This window comes from Equus caballus, chromosome 5 (assembly GCF_041296265.1).
Source record: "Equus caballus isolate H_3958 breed thoroughbred chromosome 5, TB-T2T, whole genome shotgun sequence".
Lineage (NCBI taxonomy): Eukaryota > Metazoa > Chordata > Mammalia > Perissodactyla > Equidae > Equus > Equus caballus.
Window position 1 is genome coordinate 58,877,324 of NC_091688.1, and position 15,257 is coordinate 58,892,580.

General features: G+C 45.9%; 1 protein-coding gene across 7 annotated transcripts in view; it reads left to right on the forward strand.

Annotated features, from left to right (window-relative positions):
- Nucleotides 1–15,257, forward strand: part of NGF (nerve growth factor) — a 149,788-nt gene that overhangs the window by 132,663 nt on the left and 1,868 nt on the right. For all 7 annotated transcript variants that reach the window (XM_070267176.1, XM_070267177.1, XM_070267179.1 and 4 more), the window contains one exon: nt 9,665–9,788. The gene's annotated coding sequence lies outside the window, so the exon portion shown is untranslated. The remainder of the gene's footprint in view (nt 1–9,664; nt 9,789–15,257) is intronic.

Below are 15,257 nucleotides of genomic sequence, written 5' to 3' on the forward strand. Positions count from 1 at the left end.
TGATGGTGAGGGTGGTAATGGTGATGGTAAAATGGTAGAAGTGGTGATGGGTGATGATAGGATGGTGGTGGTGAGAAAGTGTTGGTACAAATGATGGTAGTGATGATAGGTAGTGGTCGTGATGTTGGAGGAGGTAGTGGTGGTGATGGCAATGGAGGCAGTGATGGTAGTTGTTGGAGATAATGTTGCCATGCTCTATGGATCTGAATAATAGACTTGACTTGTGTAAATGCTATGATGGATTTGAGAAGTGGGCAGAGAGACATGGGGCACTTAGATGCTAGGACTTAATGAGCACAAGTGCACAGAGCTTTTGGTTCTGGTCTCTGCCTATAGCCACAACACATGCCTTTCTAGGTGATTCCTCTCTTGGGGACAACACAAGCAAAACAAACATGCGTAGGCAAATATACAGTTCTACTGGTTGTGAACTTTTTGGTTTTTGTTTGTTAAATTTTTGTTTTTATTTTTAAATTTTTATTTTTTTATCTTATAAAAAGTTTGAATCTATATTTTGGGAATATGGAAATCAGGTCTGCCGAGAGAAAGAAAAGTAGAACCAATTTTTTAAAAACCTGGGGCTGTAAGCCCTGGACACAGACAGGTAGACACAATGTGGCAAAGAGGAGAGCCCTTCTTACACAAAGTAAAACTAAAGTCTGGTTTCGGCAGAACTTAGACATAGCGTAGGTCAATGCACAATCACTCAGGATGGGTAGGTGCCCTGGGGCAGAGGTGGGAGCTGGAGCCGGGCCTGGTGGCTGTGGCCCAGAGGGAGCTGGGGCAGTCTGTCAAGCGCCCTCTTTCCTGGGGACCAACGAGGAAACTCTAGACCAGACATGGAGACACCAGTGCCTGGAAGGCCCTTGGAGGTGCAGCTCCCTCCACAGACAGAGGCCTGGTGCCAGGAGCAAGGCTGATTCACAAAGAATGGAGTGAAATGCTAACAAATGGTTTTCATTATCATCACACAGCCTCCACCCTCATTCTGTACCTGTGTGCCTTTTTCTTTCTTTTTCTCATCTTTTCGTGGGTTGTAACTAAACAATGAGGTGATGGCCATCCCAGTGGATTGCACAACGTAACCAGCAGCTCAGTTGGAGCATAGCTTTCTCTAAAGAAATTCTGGGCAAGAAAAATAAGATGGAAATAAGGAGGAGTTGGTTCTGCACATCACCTGTGGATGCCTTTTAGCGCTATGTAATGAAGGCGGAATGAGGGTCCTCTGAGAGCTAAGATCCTTCATTCCGAGGCAGCACACCTGCCGGCCCACCAGCAGGGCATTCTCCTTAAATAAAGCACCATATCATCAAAGTGAAAGGGGGGCTCACCTAGTTATCCAGGAATATAAATTGGGACCACTTGTTATTTCCCAATATAATAGGAAACACTGATTTACTTTGAATACAGTAGTGCAGCTGTGTGAAGAGTTTTCAGTTCTTTAAGTTGCCTACTCTGGGACATCCCCATGGATAGAAAAAGACCCAAGACCTCAAGAAGTTAACAATACAGCAGATGCCTAAATTTGTCACAAATCCCTGGCTAACTGAGCATAAATTGACCATGAGGATAACTCCATGTTGTGTTCTCCAGTGATTCGCTTTCCCTCTAAGGCAGCACCTACCCTAAGCAAAGATGCTGTTAACTCCACAGGGCCTGGCAAGTTTTTGTGATAGTCAAGGAGCACTGTGCTCCCCAAACCATAAGCATCGCTGGAGCAGCTTCCTCTCTCCCACTGCAGCGCGGCTGAAGAAAATGGATCATTTCAAAAACAAATGTTTCAGTTCGTTACTCAGCATCTTTGCGGCAAGTGATTGCACATAATCGCCCCACAGCTGCAGACTGAGCATTCTCCACTTGCTCAGATGGGGCCACTGAGCATGTGTGTGGCCAGCCATTCCAGCCAAGATTGGGACATAAAGCAGGATCTCTTCCTGCCAGAGAGAGCCAGACTGGCAAGGGTTGGACACGAGGCATCACTTTCTATTCTGCACCCAGCCTACCAGTAACTCCTTGCCTGATTTTAGCTGAGTGTCTTTAATGATGTTAGTAAGAATAGCTAATATTTATGTAGCATCAACTAGGTGCCAGGTACTGGCCTAAATGCTTATTCTATTTAATCCCCTCAATAACCCAGTGCGGAAGGTATAACTATTCCAGGTTTTGAGAGGAGACACTGATATGCAGAGAGGTTAAATGACTTGCTAAAGATCACACAGCTGATAAGGGGTGGGGCTGAGATGCAACCTCAGGGCCTCAGTTGGCCCACCTGTCAAGGGGAGCAGCTGGACTGCAGAGTTACTAGTGGCCCTTTCTTAACAGCTCTAACAGTCTCCACTATGTAAAATAACAAATGACATTCTAAAATAAATTAGTTTATATTTCTCTGAATCTTAAACACCCAAACTTAACTCTTTAGAAGCAACAGGATGAGTGGCTGGTTTCTTTGTGTTTGTGTGTGTATGTGTTGATTGGATGGGAAAACTGTCTGCCCTCATCTTTGGAATTTCTAATTACGCTCAATATTCTGCGTCCCTGGAGACAGATGCACTCTGTGGGTCTCTTGTTAGCTCTGGAGTGAATTTCCCCAGTGTGGAGTCTCTCTTTTGTTCATGATGTCATGGGCAAAAAAAACTAAAAGAAGAAACACTAGAAGATTGGGAATTTCCGAAATATAATTATATGAGAATCAAGTGACTTTAGAAGGGACAGCAGGTTTTCATCTCCCCTGACCTTTCCTCCTAAGATAATGAAAGAGCTAGACGAAACTCCTTAAAATAAGCTTAAAAATGCCCGTCAAATAGCCCTTCATTATAGTTAACCACCCTGATGGCATTCCGACATCCCCGTCAGGCGTATATGTTACTGTGTGGTAGGAGCCCATCTGGGACTGGGAGAGTTAAAGCCATACACAGGAAATAGCTAAAATAGCACAAAGCCCCCTGACAAACACACTTGGAAATAAATTCTTCATTTCCAGCTCTTATCTTAGCCTGGGGTTACCTAGGATTTGCATGTACTGCATGCCTGGGCAAAGCTGGGCTGAGTTATCTCTTTCATGCCTTGAGTCAGATTTTCTGGGTGTGAAGTCAGCAGACAAGCCAGGAAACGTCAGCAGAGAAGAGCAAGGGAGCTGGAGGTACCGTGGCAGCTGTCACTCCAGAGTGGTAGGGAGAGGAAAGGCAGCTGATGTGTCCTTGGGACTCGGTTTCCCCTGTGACATGTTTGGTGCTGGCTCCCTTGTGATCTGTGTTTTCTTGGATACAGAGTGGTTGAGGTGCAGTGAATTTTGCAGTGAAACTAAAGTCCAGCTGCTCAAACAGAAATGGGCTCTTCTCATGGACACTTTAATGAGGAAGGGTGGCATTTTACTGGGATCCTTACGTTCACGTCCCATAGCTCATCCCTTATCCCTCTTTGATTGAAGGATGGACTGCCTGCCTTTTTAAAGCCCTAGGCACTGTGTGTCTGTTAAGCCAGGATTTTTCCTGTCTTTTTTAGGACTGTGGATCTTTAGCTTGTCTTAATTTCTGAAGTTACATCTGAATTGCATTATAGACTTATATGTTGTAACTTTCTTGACCTATTGCTTGGAAAACATACCACACACTGAGAGGAAAAGGCTAGCTCAAGGAGAACTGAGGACATTTAATCCTACAAAGCAAGTAGATTAAAGGGTTTGGATCCAAGTTAGCATTCACTGGCAACGTTTTATTTTCATTCATGTGTTCCATCCCAGGTGGTCATCTGAGGTCTGTGGTGGGCTGGAGACCTGGATAGGTGCTGAAATTATCAAATATCGTCTTTGACTCCAACCAACCTGAGAGTCCCCTTTTTTCCTATACTTCTGTCTGTTCTTAGTCCCAAGTATGGGGACAACAGGCAGGGAAAGGCAAAAACGGAGCTGAAATGGATCTTTTTCTTGTGGCTTAAGGATCAGCCAGTTGGAACCAAGGAGATGTTTTCTTAGGGTCACAGAAAAGTTTGAAAAGTATTGGATTGTTTTTGGCACTCAAATGTAGATTATAGATGTATCATTAGTATTACTAAGCTGATGGGCTATACTATAAGGACTGTTATTTAGCAGTGCATTCTTGCAAAAATCTACTGCCCTCAACTCTGTAATGGAAGGCTGCTGGGTGTTTAATGTGGTGGAAGATAAGACATCTCATATTGTAGTTACCCACGCTATGAAAACCTCTCTGGGGTATTGGCATTGCACAGCTCCTGAACCCAGTCAGGTAAATACCATGCAGATTGTGGCCAGCCACACGCACCAAGAGTCCACGCATGTTCATAGCAAATGAATTCTGAACTCTTTGATTCTGAAGCTCAAGGTCAGCCAACCCTGATGGTTTCTTCCTTGAGCTGCCTGACTCTCTGGGGAAATGCTACGCAGGGTTTTGTAATTTACCTCAGAATCTGCCAAAGAGCCATAGGACCATTTTTCTTTCAGAGAGACGAGATAAGGCACTTTAGAATTGTTAGCATTGAAACTTTCAGTGAAAAAGAATAGTGATTTTGCTGAACCTTAATGTCTTCCTAAGTCCTTGGTGCCAGATGCACTGTTTTCCTATTGGATGTGCCAAAACCACTAAATAGTTAAAACATGTCAAATCATCTCAAAATGGCCAAAATTGAATTTTTTTCCCCAAAGAAAGAGCTTCTAGTCAGCAAACCTCACAGTCATATTCCATACTAGAAAACTTCTGATTAGGCTAAAAATTAGGGAAAAAGACTTGCAATGCAAATGACTTGAAATTTTCTCTTTTTGTATAGGCTCAGAGTAAGAAGTAACAGAGAGAGGAGAGAATTAAGGACTGAGAATTAAGCAATGAAAATCACAGCAACAGCACCAACAATTATTATTATGCCCTCAACAAGATGTTGTTAGTGCCCAACATTCCTAGTGAGGTTTCCCAACTCACAGAATTCTAGCTGGTGGAAGCTACGAGAAAAGAGGCTACAGTTCATGCCAGCTGCTCCAGCATCTTTGATGTGGTGTAAGCTGCTCTTAGAACTAGCCATTGCTTCCAAGCATATGCAAGGAGTGGTCCAAGAGGTCTTTTTTGGTCAAGCATCTCCAAATCTTTGGGATTAAAAATGTCAGCAAATAATCCTTGGGCTTAATCATGAGCTAACCATAGCTCTGACACCAAAGAGCATTTTAAGTGGCATGAAAGGAATAAAAGAAAAACTTCCAGTTCACAAATGTCAATTATATCTAGACAATTGGGGGGGTGAGAAGGGTAGGGAAGACAGGGACAATATCCTCCAGAGAGTCTGCAAGCTATATTCTCACACTTTCTGGTTGCCTATAATGTGACCACTCTGCACTTTACATTTTCTGAGATATATTAATTTCTTGATACTTTCTCTTAATTGCTAGGTCATCAAAGCCAGTGTCAGGCTTCCCGCTCATCCTTACAGCAGTGGTTCTCAGCCCTGGCTTTTCCTTGGGATCACCTAGGGAGCTTTATAAAATGCTGGCGCCCAGGCAGCACTCCAGAGCAGTTGAATCAGAATCTCTGGAGGTGAGACAGGCATCGGGAGTTTGGAAAGCTCCCCAGGTGATTCCGGTGTCTGGCCAGGGTTGAGACCCACTGCTGTAGAGCATTCAGGGGGCGGAGGGCAGCAGAAAGTGGGAGCCAGGAGGTGGATAGAATCTTCCACAAAGTTTGAGTGTGGAGGACTTTGGAGGATGCTGATTGACAGTTGGCAGGTTGCAGTAGCTGCGGTTGATGTCCATCACTCTCTGATAAACCACCAGCACAGACTCAGACAGTGCCCTTACACTGGATATTGATGGAGTTTGAACTGGCTAAGCTTGTTGGCTGAAATTGACCAAAATATCAATTTTAAGAAAATGAAGGGGATGCTGAGGCAAGCATCAACAGAGAGAACCATATAAATAGGCCTAACGTCAGGGGGTCTTCAGAAAAACTTCTAGCTCTAGCAGACTCAGGGCTGGTTGGACAGGGGTTCCAGGGTCGTGGGTCCTGGGAGCATGGTCTAGACATTAGGTTGACTACAGTATGGAAAGTTATAGTCGAGCTGGCAGCCCACAGCAGTTGACTAGCTCTGGGTTGGCATCCTCTCTTTATCCTAGATCCCTCACCCCATGGGGAGGTTTCAGATAGAAGAGGGCCAGAGTGGGACCCTCTAAAGCAGTGATTCTCAAACTTAGGTGTGCATCAGAATCACCATAGGGATTGTTAAAGCACAGATTACTGGGTTTCACTAAGCATTGCTAGGTCTATGGCGGAGCCTCAGAATTTGCATTTCTAACAAGTTCTGAGATGTTGCTGATACTTCTATGGACCACACTTTGGGAATCATGCTTTAAAGCCTGAGACCCAGGCAAGCCAGGGTCATCTGGGTCTAGAAGAGGTACACCAGATTTCAGTAGTATCCCTTTGTGAGTGTAAGAAGGAATAGAACCTGGTCCTGAGACGAGCTGGGATTTATTTCCATGCATTTATAAAAGGGTGAGAGCTCTCTGATTAAGTGATTACCCCATGAGAACAGACAAGATTTCAAAAATAGATATGCATTTGGGTTGTTTGTCCCTAATATCCGTGCATTTGAAATTGGTGATATTTAAATTGGATTTAATTTTAGAGCCCCAACCTTCGTTAGCATGAGACTAAAAACAATGACAACAATATCTGTGAGAATCATTTAGTATTTCAGTATTCTGGATGAGGAATTGCTCTCTCCAGTAGCAAACTACCTATACCTACACTGAACAAGAGAAGGCCAAAGGCACAGGATATGCAGACAGCCTCAAATACAACAATCAGGCATCCAGAGGTTGTTGGCAGGGGCCCGGGCGTGCACCAAAGTGGCTTAGACCAGAGGTTGCAGATCTATGGTCAGGACCCTACTGTGGTTGGTCTAGAGCTGATCCCCAACGAAGCCAGGTCTGCCTAGGAGTGGTGGAATTTTTTATTTAGATCGACCTTTTCTCTCCTTCATCATCTATATTGGAGGCCATCCTGGCTTGTAGTGGAATATATAGAATATTTCCAAAGAGAGTCACTCTTGGTTCCCTGTTTGTCCCATACATTAAAAGTGAAGGCTTTTGTGTCCTATGGGGAGTAACAGTCAGCAGGCAGGCCACAGCAATGAGCTCTGCCAGCTCATAAGCACCTACTGCTGTATAAGGCCCACCACATACTCTGCTCATCCTCCCCCAAAACCCACTACTAGGCCCTGTTGGACCTCTAGCCAGTTCTTGATCTCTGTTCTCTGTGATGCCTTTCTTTCCTTTCTTCCCTGATGCACTCCTATTCATCCTTAAAAACTCCACTCAGACGTTACTTCCTCTATGAACATATGTCTCTGGCTTATCTGGCCAGATAGGACTAATTCCTCCCTTCACTATGTTTCCACATCACGTCAAATATACATCACGCTGATCACATTGTGCTTTAAATCCTTGTTCATGTGCTTGCTTTCCTCACCTCTAGATTATTTGCTCTTGGAAGTTAAGTATTATGTGTGTCCCTAGCACCTAAGACAGTGGCTGGCACAGGCCTTGCAAGATTAGTATTTGATTAATTAAATAAATGAACTCCAGTGTTTGGGTGAAGGAAAGCACTCCCTAAGCACCCAGTAGGGATGCAGGCTGGAAAACATTAATGCTCATAGAATCACACACGATACAGCTGGAGGAGACCTTAGCTACCATCTCTGCCGGTTCCTGTCCTGTGGAGGAGGAAGCTCAGAGATGCTTAAAGTTACTGAGCGACTTGCCTAAGAATCAGAGCCAATTGGCCCAGGATACAAGCCTGTGGGGTCCAGGCTAGTGATCAGTCAGACTTGGCCAAACACCCGGATGAAGGGTTTGTGGACTAGATCAGATCCTCTTTAACATGAGCGCTGGAAGCAGACCGCATAATGCCCACATCTTACCCTGGGGGACATGCTGTCCTCCCTTTCCTGTGCTAAATCCAACCCTGAGAGAGCACGAAAATGTTCTTTGCCACAGAATCAAACCTTTTTTTAGGGTGTTTAAGTTCTCATCTCTAGGCCTGAACCCCAGGTGAGTATTGGAAGGTTTTTCTGGTACTTCTGTGGAAAAAAGGATATTTTGAGCAGATTGGGTAAGGAAGATGAATGGAAACATCCTGGTCCTTAATGTCATGATTTCTGGCAGCAGGAGAATCATCTGGAGGCCCTTTCTACCTCCCTGTCCTCCAGCTCCTCTGTGTGATTAGGGACATGGGGGCCACAGTGGCTTCATTGACATTTGCTTCTGTAGTGCAAGATGAGAGGAGGTTGAAGGAGGATAAGTGCTGGGGGTCCACACTGGAAAAAGACATGATTGGGAAAGGGGATTTTGGAGTTGGAAAGAGAATATAGACAGGAAGGATAAAGATGTCATTCTAGAACTTTTGGGAGGTGGGGGAGTAGAGGGCACCTCACCCTACAAAAAGTTCTATGATAGACATTCATTCATTCATAAAAAATGTCATGTCACTCTCTTGCTTAAAACCCTCCACTCCCTTCCCAGCACCCTTAGGGACAGAACCATAGCTCCCAGCTGTGTCTCTGCAGACCTGGCTCCTTCTATTTCTCCAACTCATTTCCTAGGTCTCTTCCCTACATGCTCAGCAACCTTGACTTGTTTCTACCTCAGGGCCTTTACACTTGCTGTTCTTTCTGTCTGGAATGCTCTCTCTCTCTCATTCCTTCTCATCCTTTATATCTCAATTTGAAGGTCACTTCCTCAGCTTTCCACTGAGCCCCCTGTCTGCAGGAGCTCCTCGCTGCACCCTGCAGTACCCTCTATCATCATACCCCATGTGTTTCCTTCATGGCATATGAAGAATCTGAAGGTAGCTCGTTTATTTTCACAAGACTGTAAGCTCCAGGAGAGTAGAGCCCTTGTCTGTCTTGTTCACTGCTGTGTCCCCAGCTCCTAAAACAGTGCCTGGCATGTAGTAGGTGCTCAGGAGTGAAGCACCTACATACATGAGGTTTATACAAGTGAGAGGAGAAGAGAAACCTTCTATTGCTTCTAGGAACTACAACCTAAAATTGAATAGAATTTTTTTTTCTCATTTTATGGTCTCCATAGCTTCTGATTCATAAAATCTGACTTTTGGCATGGTTCTCAGAGATTCACATCCTACTTCAGTAAGAGCTCTCTGTTATCCATCAAGTGGTCCTGTTGACTTATTTGCCACCGTTACTCATCTGGATTTTTATCAAAGTGCCAACTTGTTCTCAATTGTCAGGACTTTTTCTTCTGGATCTTAGGCTGATCCAGAGTTGGGTTTACTACATCTGCATGTGTGTAACGTACAGAATAATTTCCATTTTGATGCTGGACTAGGGGTCTTCTGGAGCAGGACTCTGGTGTGGGACTGGAACCACCTACATTGGGTGTAAGATGAGCCAGAGACTGTGTCCAGGCAGAAACCAAGTGCTTTGGCACAAGAGTAAGAGGCAGGTGCCCCCATAGGTCTGTGTAAGATCAGCCCCTGCCAATTGTGGGAGCTAGACTCCAGGTCCTTCCTGGGCCCTGATGCTGGCGAAGTCCCAGAACTCAGGGAATGGGGTTTGTCCTGTTGGCACATCCCTCCCCTCCTGCCTAGGCCACAGCCATCCGTCCCAGGCAAAGTGCCCATCTAATGACAGTTCTCTCCTCCCACAGAGTCCTGGCCCGTGGTCGTGCAGTACAGGGGGTTGGATGGCATGCTGGACCCAAGCTCAGCTCAGCGTCCGGGCCCATTAACGGCTTTTCCAACGGAGCAGCTTTCTGTCCTGGCCACACCAAGGTAAGCTCTTAAGGGACATCTGTCTCACCAAGGTTCCTAGCTCTGGAGCTGCCAGGACAGCTGGAAATGAGGCCCAGGCTGAGGAAGGAGAGTCAGATCCAACTGCTGGTCATCGGGGGCCTGGGGTGGCTCCTAGTGATCCAGCACATGTGGCCCTCCTAGCCAGACTGGGGGAGGAAGTCCCTCATGCTCTCAGGCTGGCCCCACAACATCCAGGACTGTGTTAAGAGTCCGGGCTACCTACCTCTAAAGTAATAGAACGCAGGGCCTCCAGTAGACAGAGAGCATCACTCAGACCCTCCACAAGCTCCCAGGCTGTCTGAGCAGGCAACCTTGTGAGACGGGAGGTCCTTGATCACTCTTCATGCCTTTGGCCATGGGGTGGAGGGTGGGGAGAGCTCTAGATCTGGAGACAAAGGCCTGGCTCTGAGTTCCACTTCCACCAGCTGTGTGCCCGCAGTTGAGTTATTTGTTCTTCCTGCGTCTCTATTCCCTTCTCTGTAAAATGGGAATAATAAGGCCTACCTCCCAGGTTTGTTGTGATGGTTAATGAGACAGTTATGCCCAATAAATGATACTGCTGATAATTATGATTTCACCTCATTCATTTGAAAATGTGTCTCTAAGAATTCAGACCAGTAGATTCTTTTCCCATTCGGTCCTGGAGTAGGCCAGTAAATCTACAGGTGCCTGTTCCTGCCAGGGCTTTCTGGCCACATAATTCCATCATAGGCATTTTAACTACTTTTGGATCAAGTCCACTTGATATCCAAAAACCTGATAAACCAGATATAAAAACAATTAAATATCCAGATGTTCCCTGGTCTCTGGATTTGTGGCCTAAGGAAGGTAAACTTACAGTCTGTTGAAGGGAATTTTCATTTTGATGTTGGTAGTTGAGTAAATGCATCCTGGAACCCACCAATTACAGTGTGTGTGTGGCCTCAGGCCTCTCTCCTCTAGAAGGTGCTGAAGCTCAGCAATGCCAAGCACCCACGTGCAGAGGCTGCCGTTCATAGCTGCATAACCCCAGGTCACTTAGGCTCCCCAAGGCCCGTGTCTCTCCTCTGTAAAGTTCAAGGATTGAACTAGATTAGTGGTTCTCAAAATGTGGTCCCTGGACCAGCAGCATCAGTATCACCTGGGAACTTGTGAGAAATGGAGATTCTCGGGTCTCACCCCAGACCTGCTGAATCAGAAATTCTGGGGATGGGCCCAACAGTTTGTGGTTTAACAGACTCTCCAGGTGATTCCAATGCACTGAAGTTGGAGAACCTCTGGTCTTGATAATCTCTGATGTCCCTTCCAGTCCATGCTTCTCCTAATAAATCCAGCCTGGGAGATGCTAGCAGAAGCACTGGACTCTGTTCTGTCAGTGGCTTTCTCTTTTTCAGCCTTAGGAATACCTCCCTGGGGAGCTGAGGAGCCATAGCATTCCTCTTACCCTCCACACAGTCCCTGACAGCCGAGAGTGTCCGAGTCTTTACAACTGAAGACAGCAGCCAGTTTACATTTAGAGCGGCGGCCAAGTGTAAAACAAGAAATGACCCCTGACCCATTCTCATAATGTGGCGAGTGAGATGGAGGGGGAGAAAGAGAAGGCTGGATTTCCTCAGCCACAAGAATTTTCTCTCTTGCTAACAGTTAGTGACCCTGGTTCATGATCCAGTCTCTAGCTTGAGAATCACTAACAGCTCTTGGCACCACTCCCTCTAAGGCAGGAATTATCTTACTCTCTTCTCCAATGCACCTGTAAAGGCACAGTTGGCAAGGCTCCCAGGGCCATCAGCCCTCCCAGCCACGATGATTTGGGCCAGTTGCTTAGCTCTGTCCAGCAGCTTCATCACCTATCCAGGTGAGGCCAGAGTCTGTGTGAAGATCGTTCACCTGGTGCAGGAAGTTTCTCTTATTACTGAAGTGTGTGAACCACTGGAAATCCACAGAATGTACCGCTGGCCCAGGAGAGGCCAAGAGAGTTGGGCGGCCCATTAGTAGCTGGATTTAAAGGCACCAAACTGGTCCCCACACTCAGTCATTTGTCTTCCATTCTGAGTAGGAGCAGGACAAATAAAGAATATGTTCCTTCACATAAGCTCCTAATTGCATCTTCCCCAGATAATCCTTCAGCTCGCAGACGTCTGCTGAGTGAAGCCCCACCAAGGACTGTGGTCTCTTCAGGAGAAAGACTTCAAAGGTTGTTTTTAAAAACAAATAAATAAAACTCCTCTCCTGGTTACCTTTAGCCAAGGAGAGAATGTTCTGTAAACTGTGCTTTGTGTGTTATATCACTAGAATAGAGAAAACAGCAGTTTTTTCATTTCTTTTTTAAAAAGAAAGACTTGTTAATTTAAAAAGATTGTAGGGACACTATTAGGAGTAAGTCAAATACTTAAAAAAAACAAAAACTTTTTAATCGGAAACCCACATGGGAGATATATTTGCAACATTTTCAAATCTTAATGAAACAATCTGTCCATGACACAGATCTCCACTGTGATTAGATGCCAGCTCCCACATGTCATCTTGACAGTGAATAGAGAAGCAGCATTAGACTTTAAGAACTTCGTGAAGTCAGTTTGGTAGTGCCAGGCAGAGTGAAAAGTGGTGTAATTGCTTAAACTCAAAGAATGTCAGAGTTGAAGATACCACAAGCATCACTGCTCAGTTGGAGAAATTAAGGAGCACAGAAGGAAGGAGACTTGTCTGCACACTCACTGAGTCTTAGAGGTGGAGCTTCCCGCAAAGCCTGGACACAACAAAGATGAACAGGATGCTTTTCCGCCCTCAGGGAGTTTGCCCTCTAGGAAGGAGGAGAAGAGGAGAACACAGCTGCAGTAAGAGACCTTTAAGGAAATGCTTGTAGAGATGGAGAAGGGAGAGAGTTTGTCTCTTTGAAAACAGGAAAAGCTCCCCAGTGGAAGTGACATTTAAGTTGGGTGTTAAAAGACAACAGGAAGGACTCCAACCAGCAGAGGTGTAGAGCAGAAAAGACGCAGGGAGGGGCAGGGGGAGTATGCCTGGCACAGAAGAGTCTGAACCAAGAGCCATGGTGGGGGAGCACAGAGCAGGCACTGCCTGTGAGGAGTTCTGGTGCCTGGAATGCAAAATATGTGAGGGCAGAAGAAGGAGGGCAGGGCCTACCTGCCAGGCTGAGCAGCCCTACTGGCTCACTAGACAGCCGGCTCACCACCGGATCCTTTGAGCAGGAATGACGTGATCAGAGGAGTGCTTTAAGAAGTTAAATGGGGTGGCTAGGGATAGTAGGCATTGGAAGAAGAGAGATACGGATCCAGGACATCAGGTGGGAGACACTCCATGACCTCATCTAGGAGCATAGAGTTGAAAATGGAAAGTGCAGTTTCAAGAGATGCTACTGAAGCAGAACCAGAAGGGCTGGATGGAGGGCACAGAGGAAAGAGCAGGGTCCAGTGATGAGCTGGCAAAGAAGGAACGGTGGTTCCAGTGACGAAAAAAGGAAAATGCAGAGAAAGGTGTTTAGGAGGATGGGGAGAAATGTTCACAAGAGATGGTAGCTGTGGAACTCCTTTGTAGATCATCAAGGGGCCCACAGTGGGGCTACTGCTGTAGTAAAGAGGAGGAAGGGACGATGATCCTAGTGAGGATTGTGAGTATGAAGATTTGGTTTTGGATGTCTTGCGTTTAAAACGTCAATGTCCATGGAGAGCTGCCCATCAGGAAGCTGGAGGTTCAGAACTGGCTTTCTGAAGAGCAGCTGGGCTGGAGATCCTGGCATGAGCATCAGATACACAGGAATTTCAGGTGACTCATTAGAAGAGGATGAGCTCACCAAAGTAGAATGAGGTAGGATCCTCTGGCAATGGGAAAGAGGGAGCAGTATGTCCCTTCTTGCCATCAAACCCTGAAATTTTAGGTTTTTTTTCATTTCCCTATCCAAATTCCAAATGTTACTAATTTGGATATAAAGGGGTGAATTTCAGTTTCGCTTCTTCTCCGTTCATCTACCTGATGAGAGGTATCATGTGCTGAGAAGCAGAAAGAAATGAAACCGAAAAAGAGCAACAGTAAAAGGCTTGAATTCGCTGCCAACTGGATGACCAGTTCTCTAAGAGTTGGCTGGAATTATCTGCAAGATTGTGGCCAACAGAACCAATGGTGGCCAAAAGCCTGGATGCACCACTGCCTTCTCTGCATGGCCGGCTAGAGAATTGGAACAAACACAAACATTTTGAAAGTAACCAAAGAGAAAAGAATTTGGTGGCTTTATTCTTGGTATCTCACCAAAGAGCTGTCTATTTCCAGCTCAATAAAAGTATAGTACTGACGAGAAGAATGCTTCACTTTAAAACAGATGAGGAATGCAGCATTTGGCCATATGCACAAAATCCAAAAGAAACCTGCGTCTTGGTGGGAAGAAGGCAGATGGTGAGCTTCTCTGGCCGTCCCCATTCACTCTTTCATCCATTCTCCTTGTAGTTTTTGAGGACCTACTACATACAGGTAGTATATGCAGGTACATACTGCACATGGCCCCAGAAATACTTAAATGCAAATGGCACAGCTAATAAAGTGCTCTCAGGGAGACAGACATCTAGATGATTATCCACAGCACCAGGAGAGGTGATAGGGTTGTGCGCGGGTGGCAAGGGAGGTACATGCCAAAGGATGGAGTGACTAGCTGTGCAGGGTGAATGAGACCCAGCTCTGCCCTCCAGGACCTTAGAGCCAGTGGGGAGACAGGCTTCAATCATGCTTTGCGAGAAGCCTGACAGAGGTAAAACAATGTGCTATGAAGAGACATGGATGGAATGTGCTCAGAGAGTGAGTAAGCAGCAATATAACCAAAGAAGACAAAGTCTTTGACCACAGAGTATTAGAATGACTCAGATTTTGTGAACACCTATTTAATCCTATCCACAACCCTCTGAAATAGTGTTTATTGCCCACTTTTTATCAGTGAGGAAACTAAGGCTCAGGAAGATTGAGTGACTTCCCTTTGCTAACGAATCACTGAGCTAGGAACAGGTTTTCTAACCCCAGATCCAGTGCAGAGTTCTTTTCATTACACTGATTTAGTAGGAGAGAACACACACACACACTTCTCAAGTTGAGAAGGGAAAGAGATCACTTTTGATGGGAGTGATCTGAGAAGGCCTCGAGAAGACAGTGGTATCTGTGCCAGACTGGAGAAGTGGGCAGGGAGCAGAATGACCTGTGGGAGTTGGGAGGAGAGATGGGGAAGGGATAGAACTGGAAGTTTGAACACCCTCTACAGGGGACACCTCTAACCCTACCAAGAAGATGTGGGGAAACCTCACAGAGGAGGTGGCATTTGATGCCGTGATGGTGGTGACTAGGAGCTTACTAGAAGTGAGCACAAGAGCAGAGCTGGCTGCACAGTTACTTTACCCAGGGGGTGGTCGCTGGTGGGTAACCATCATGCAGTGTGGAGCCCTGTCTGGCACATGCTCAGAAGGGGCTTGTACTGCC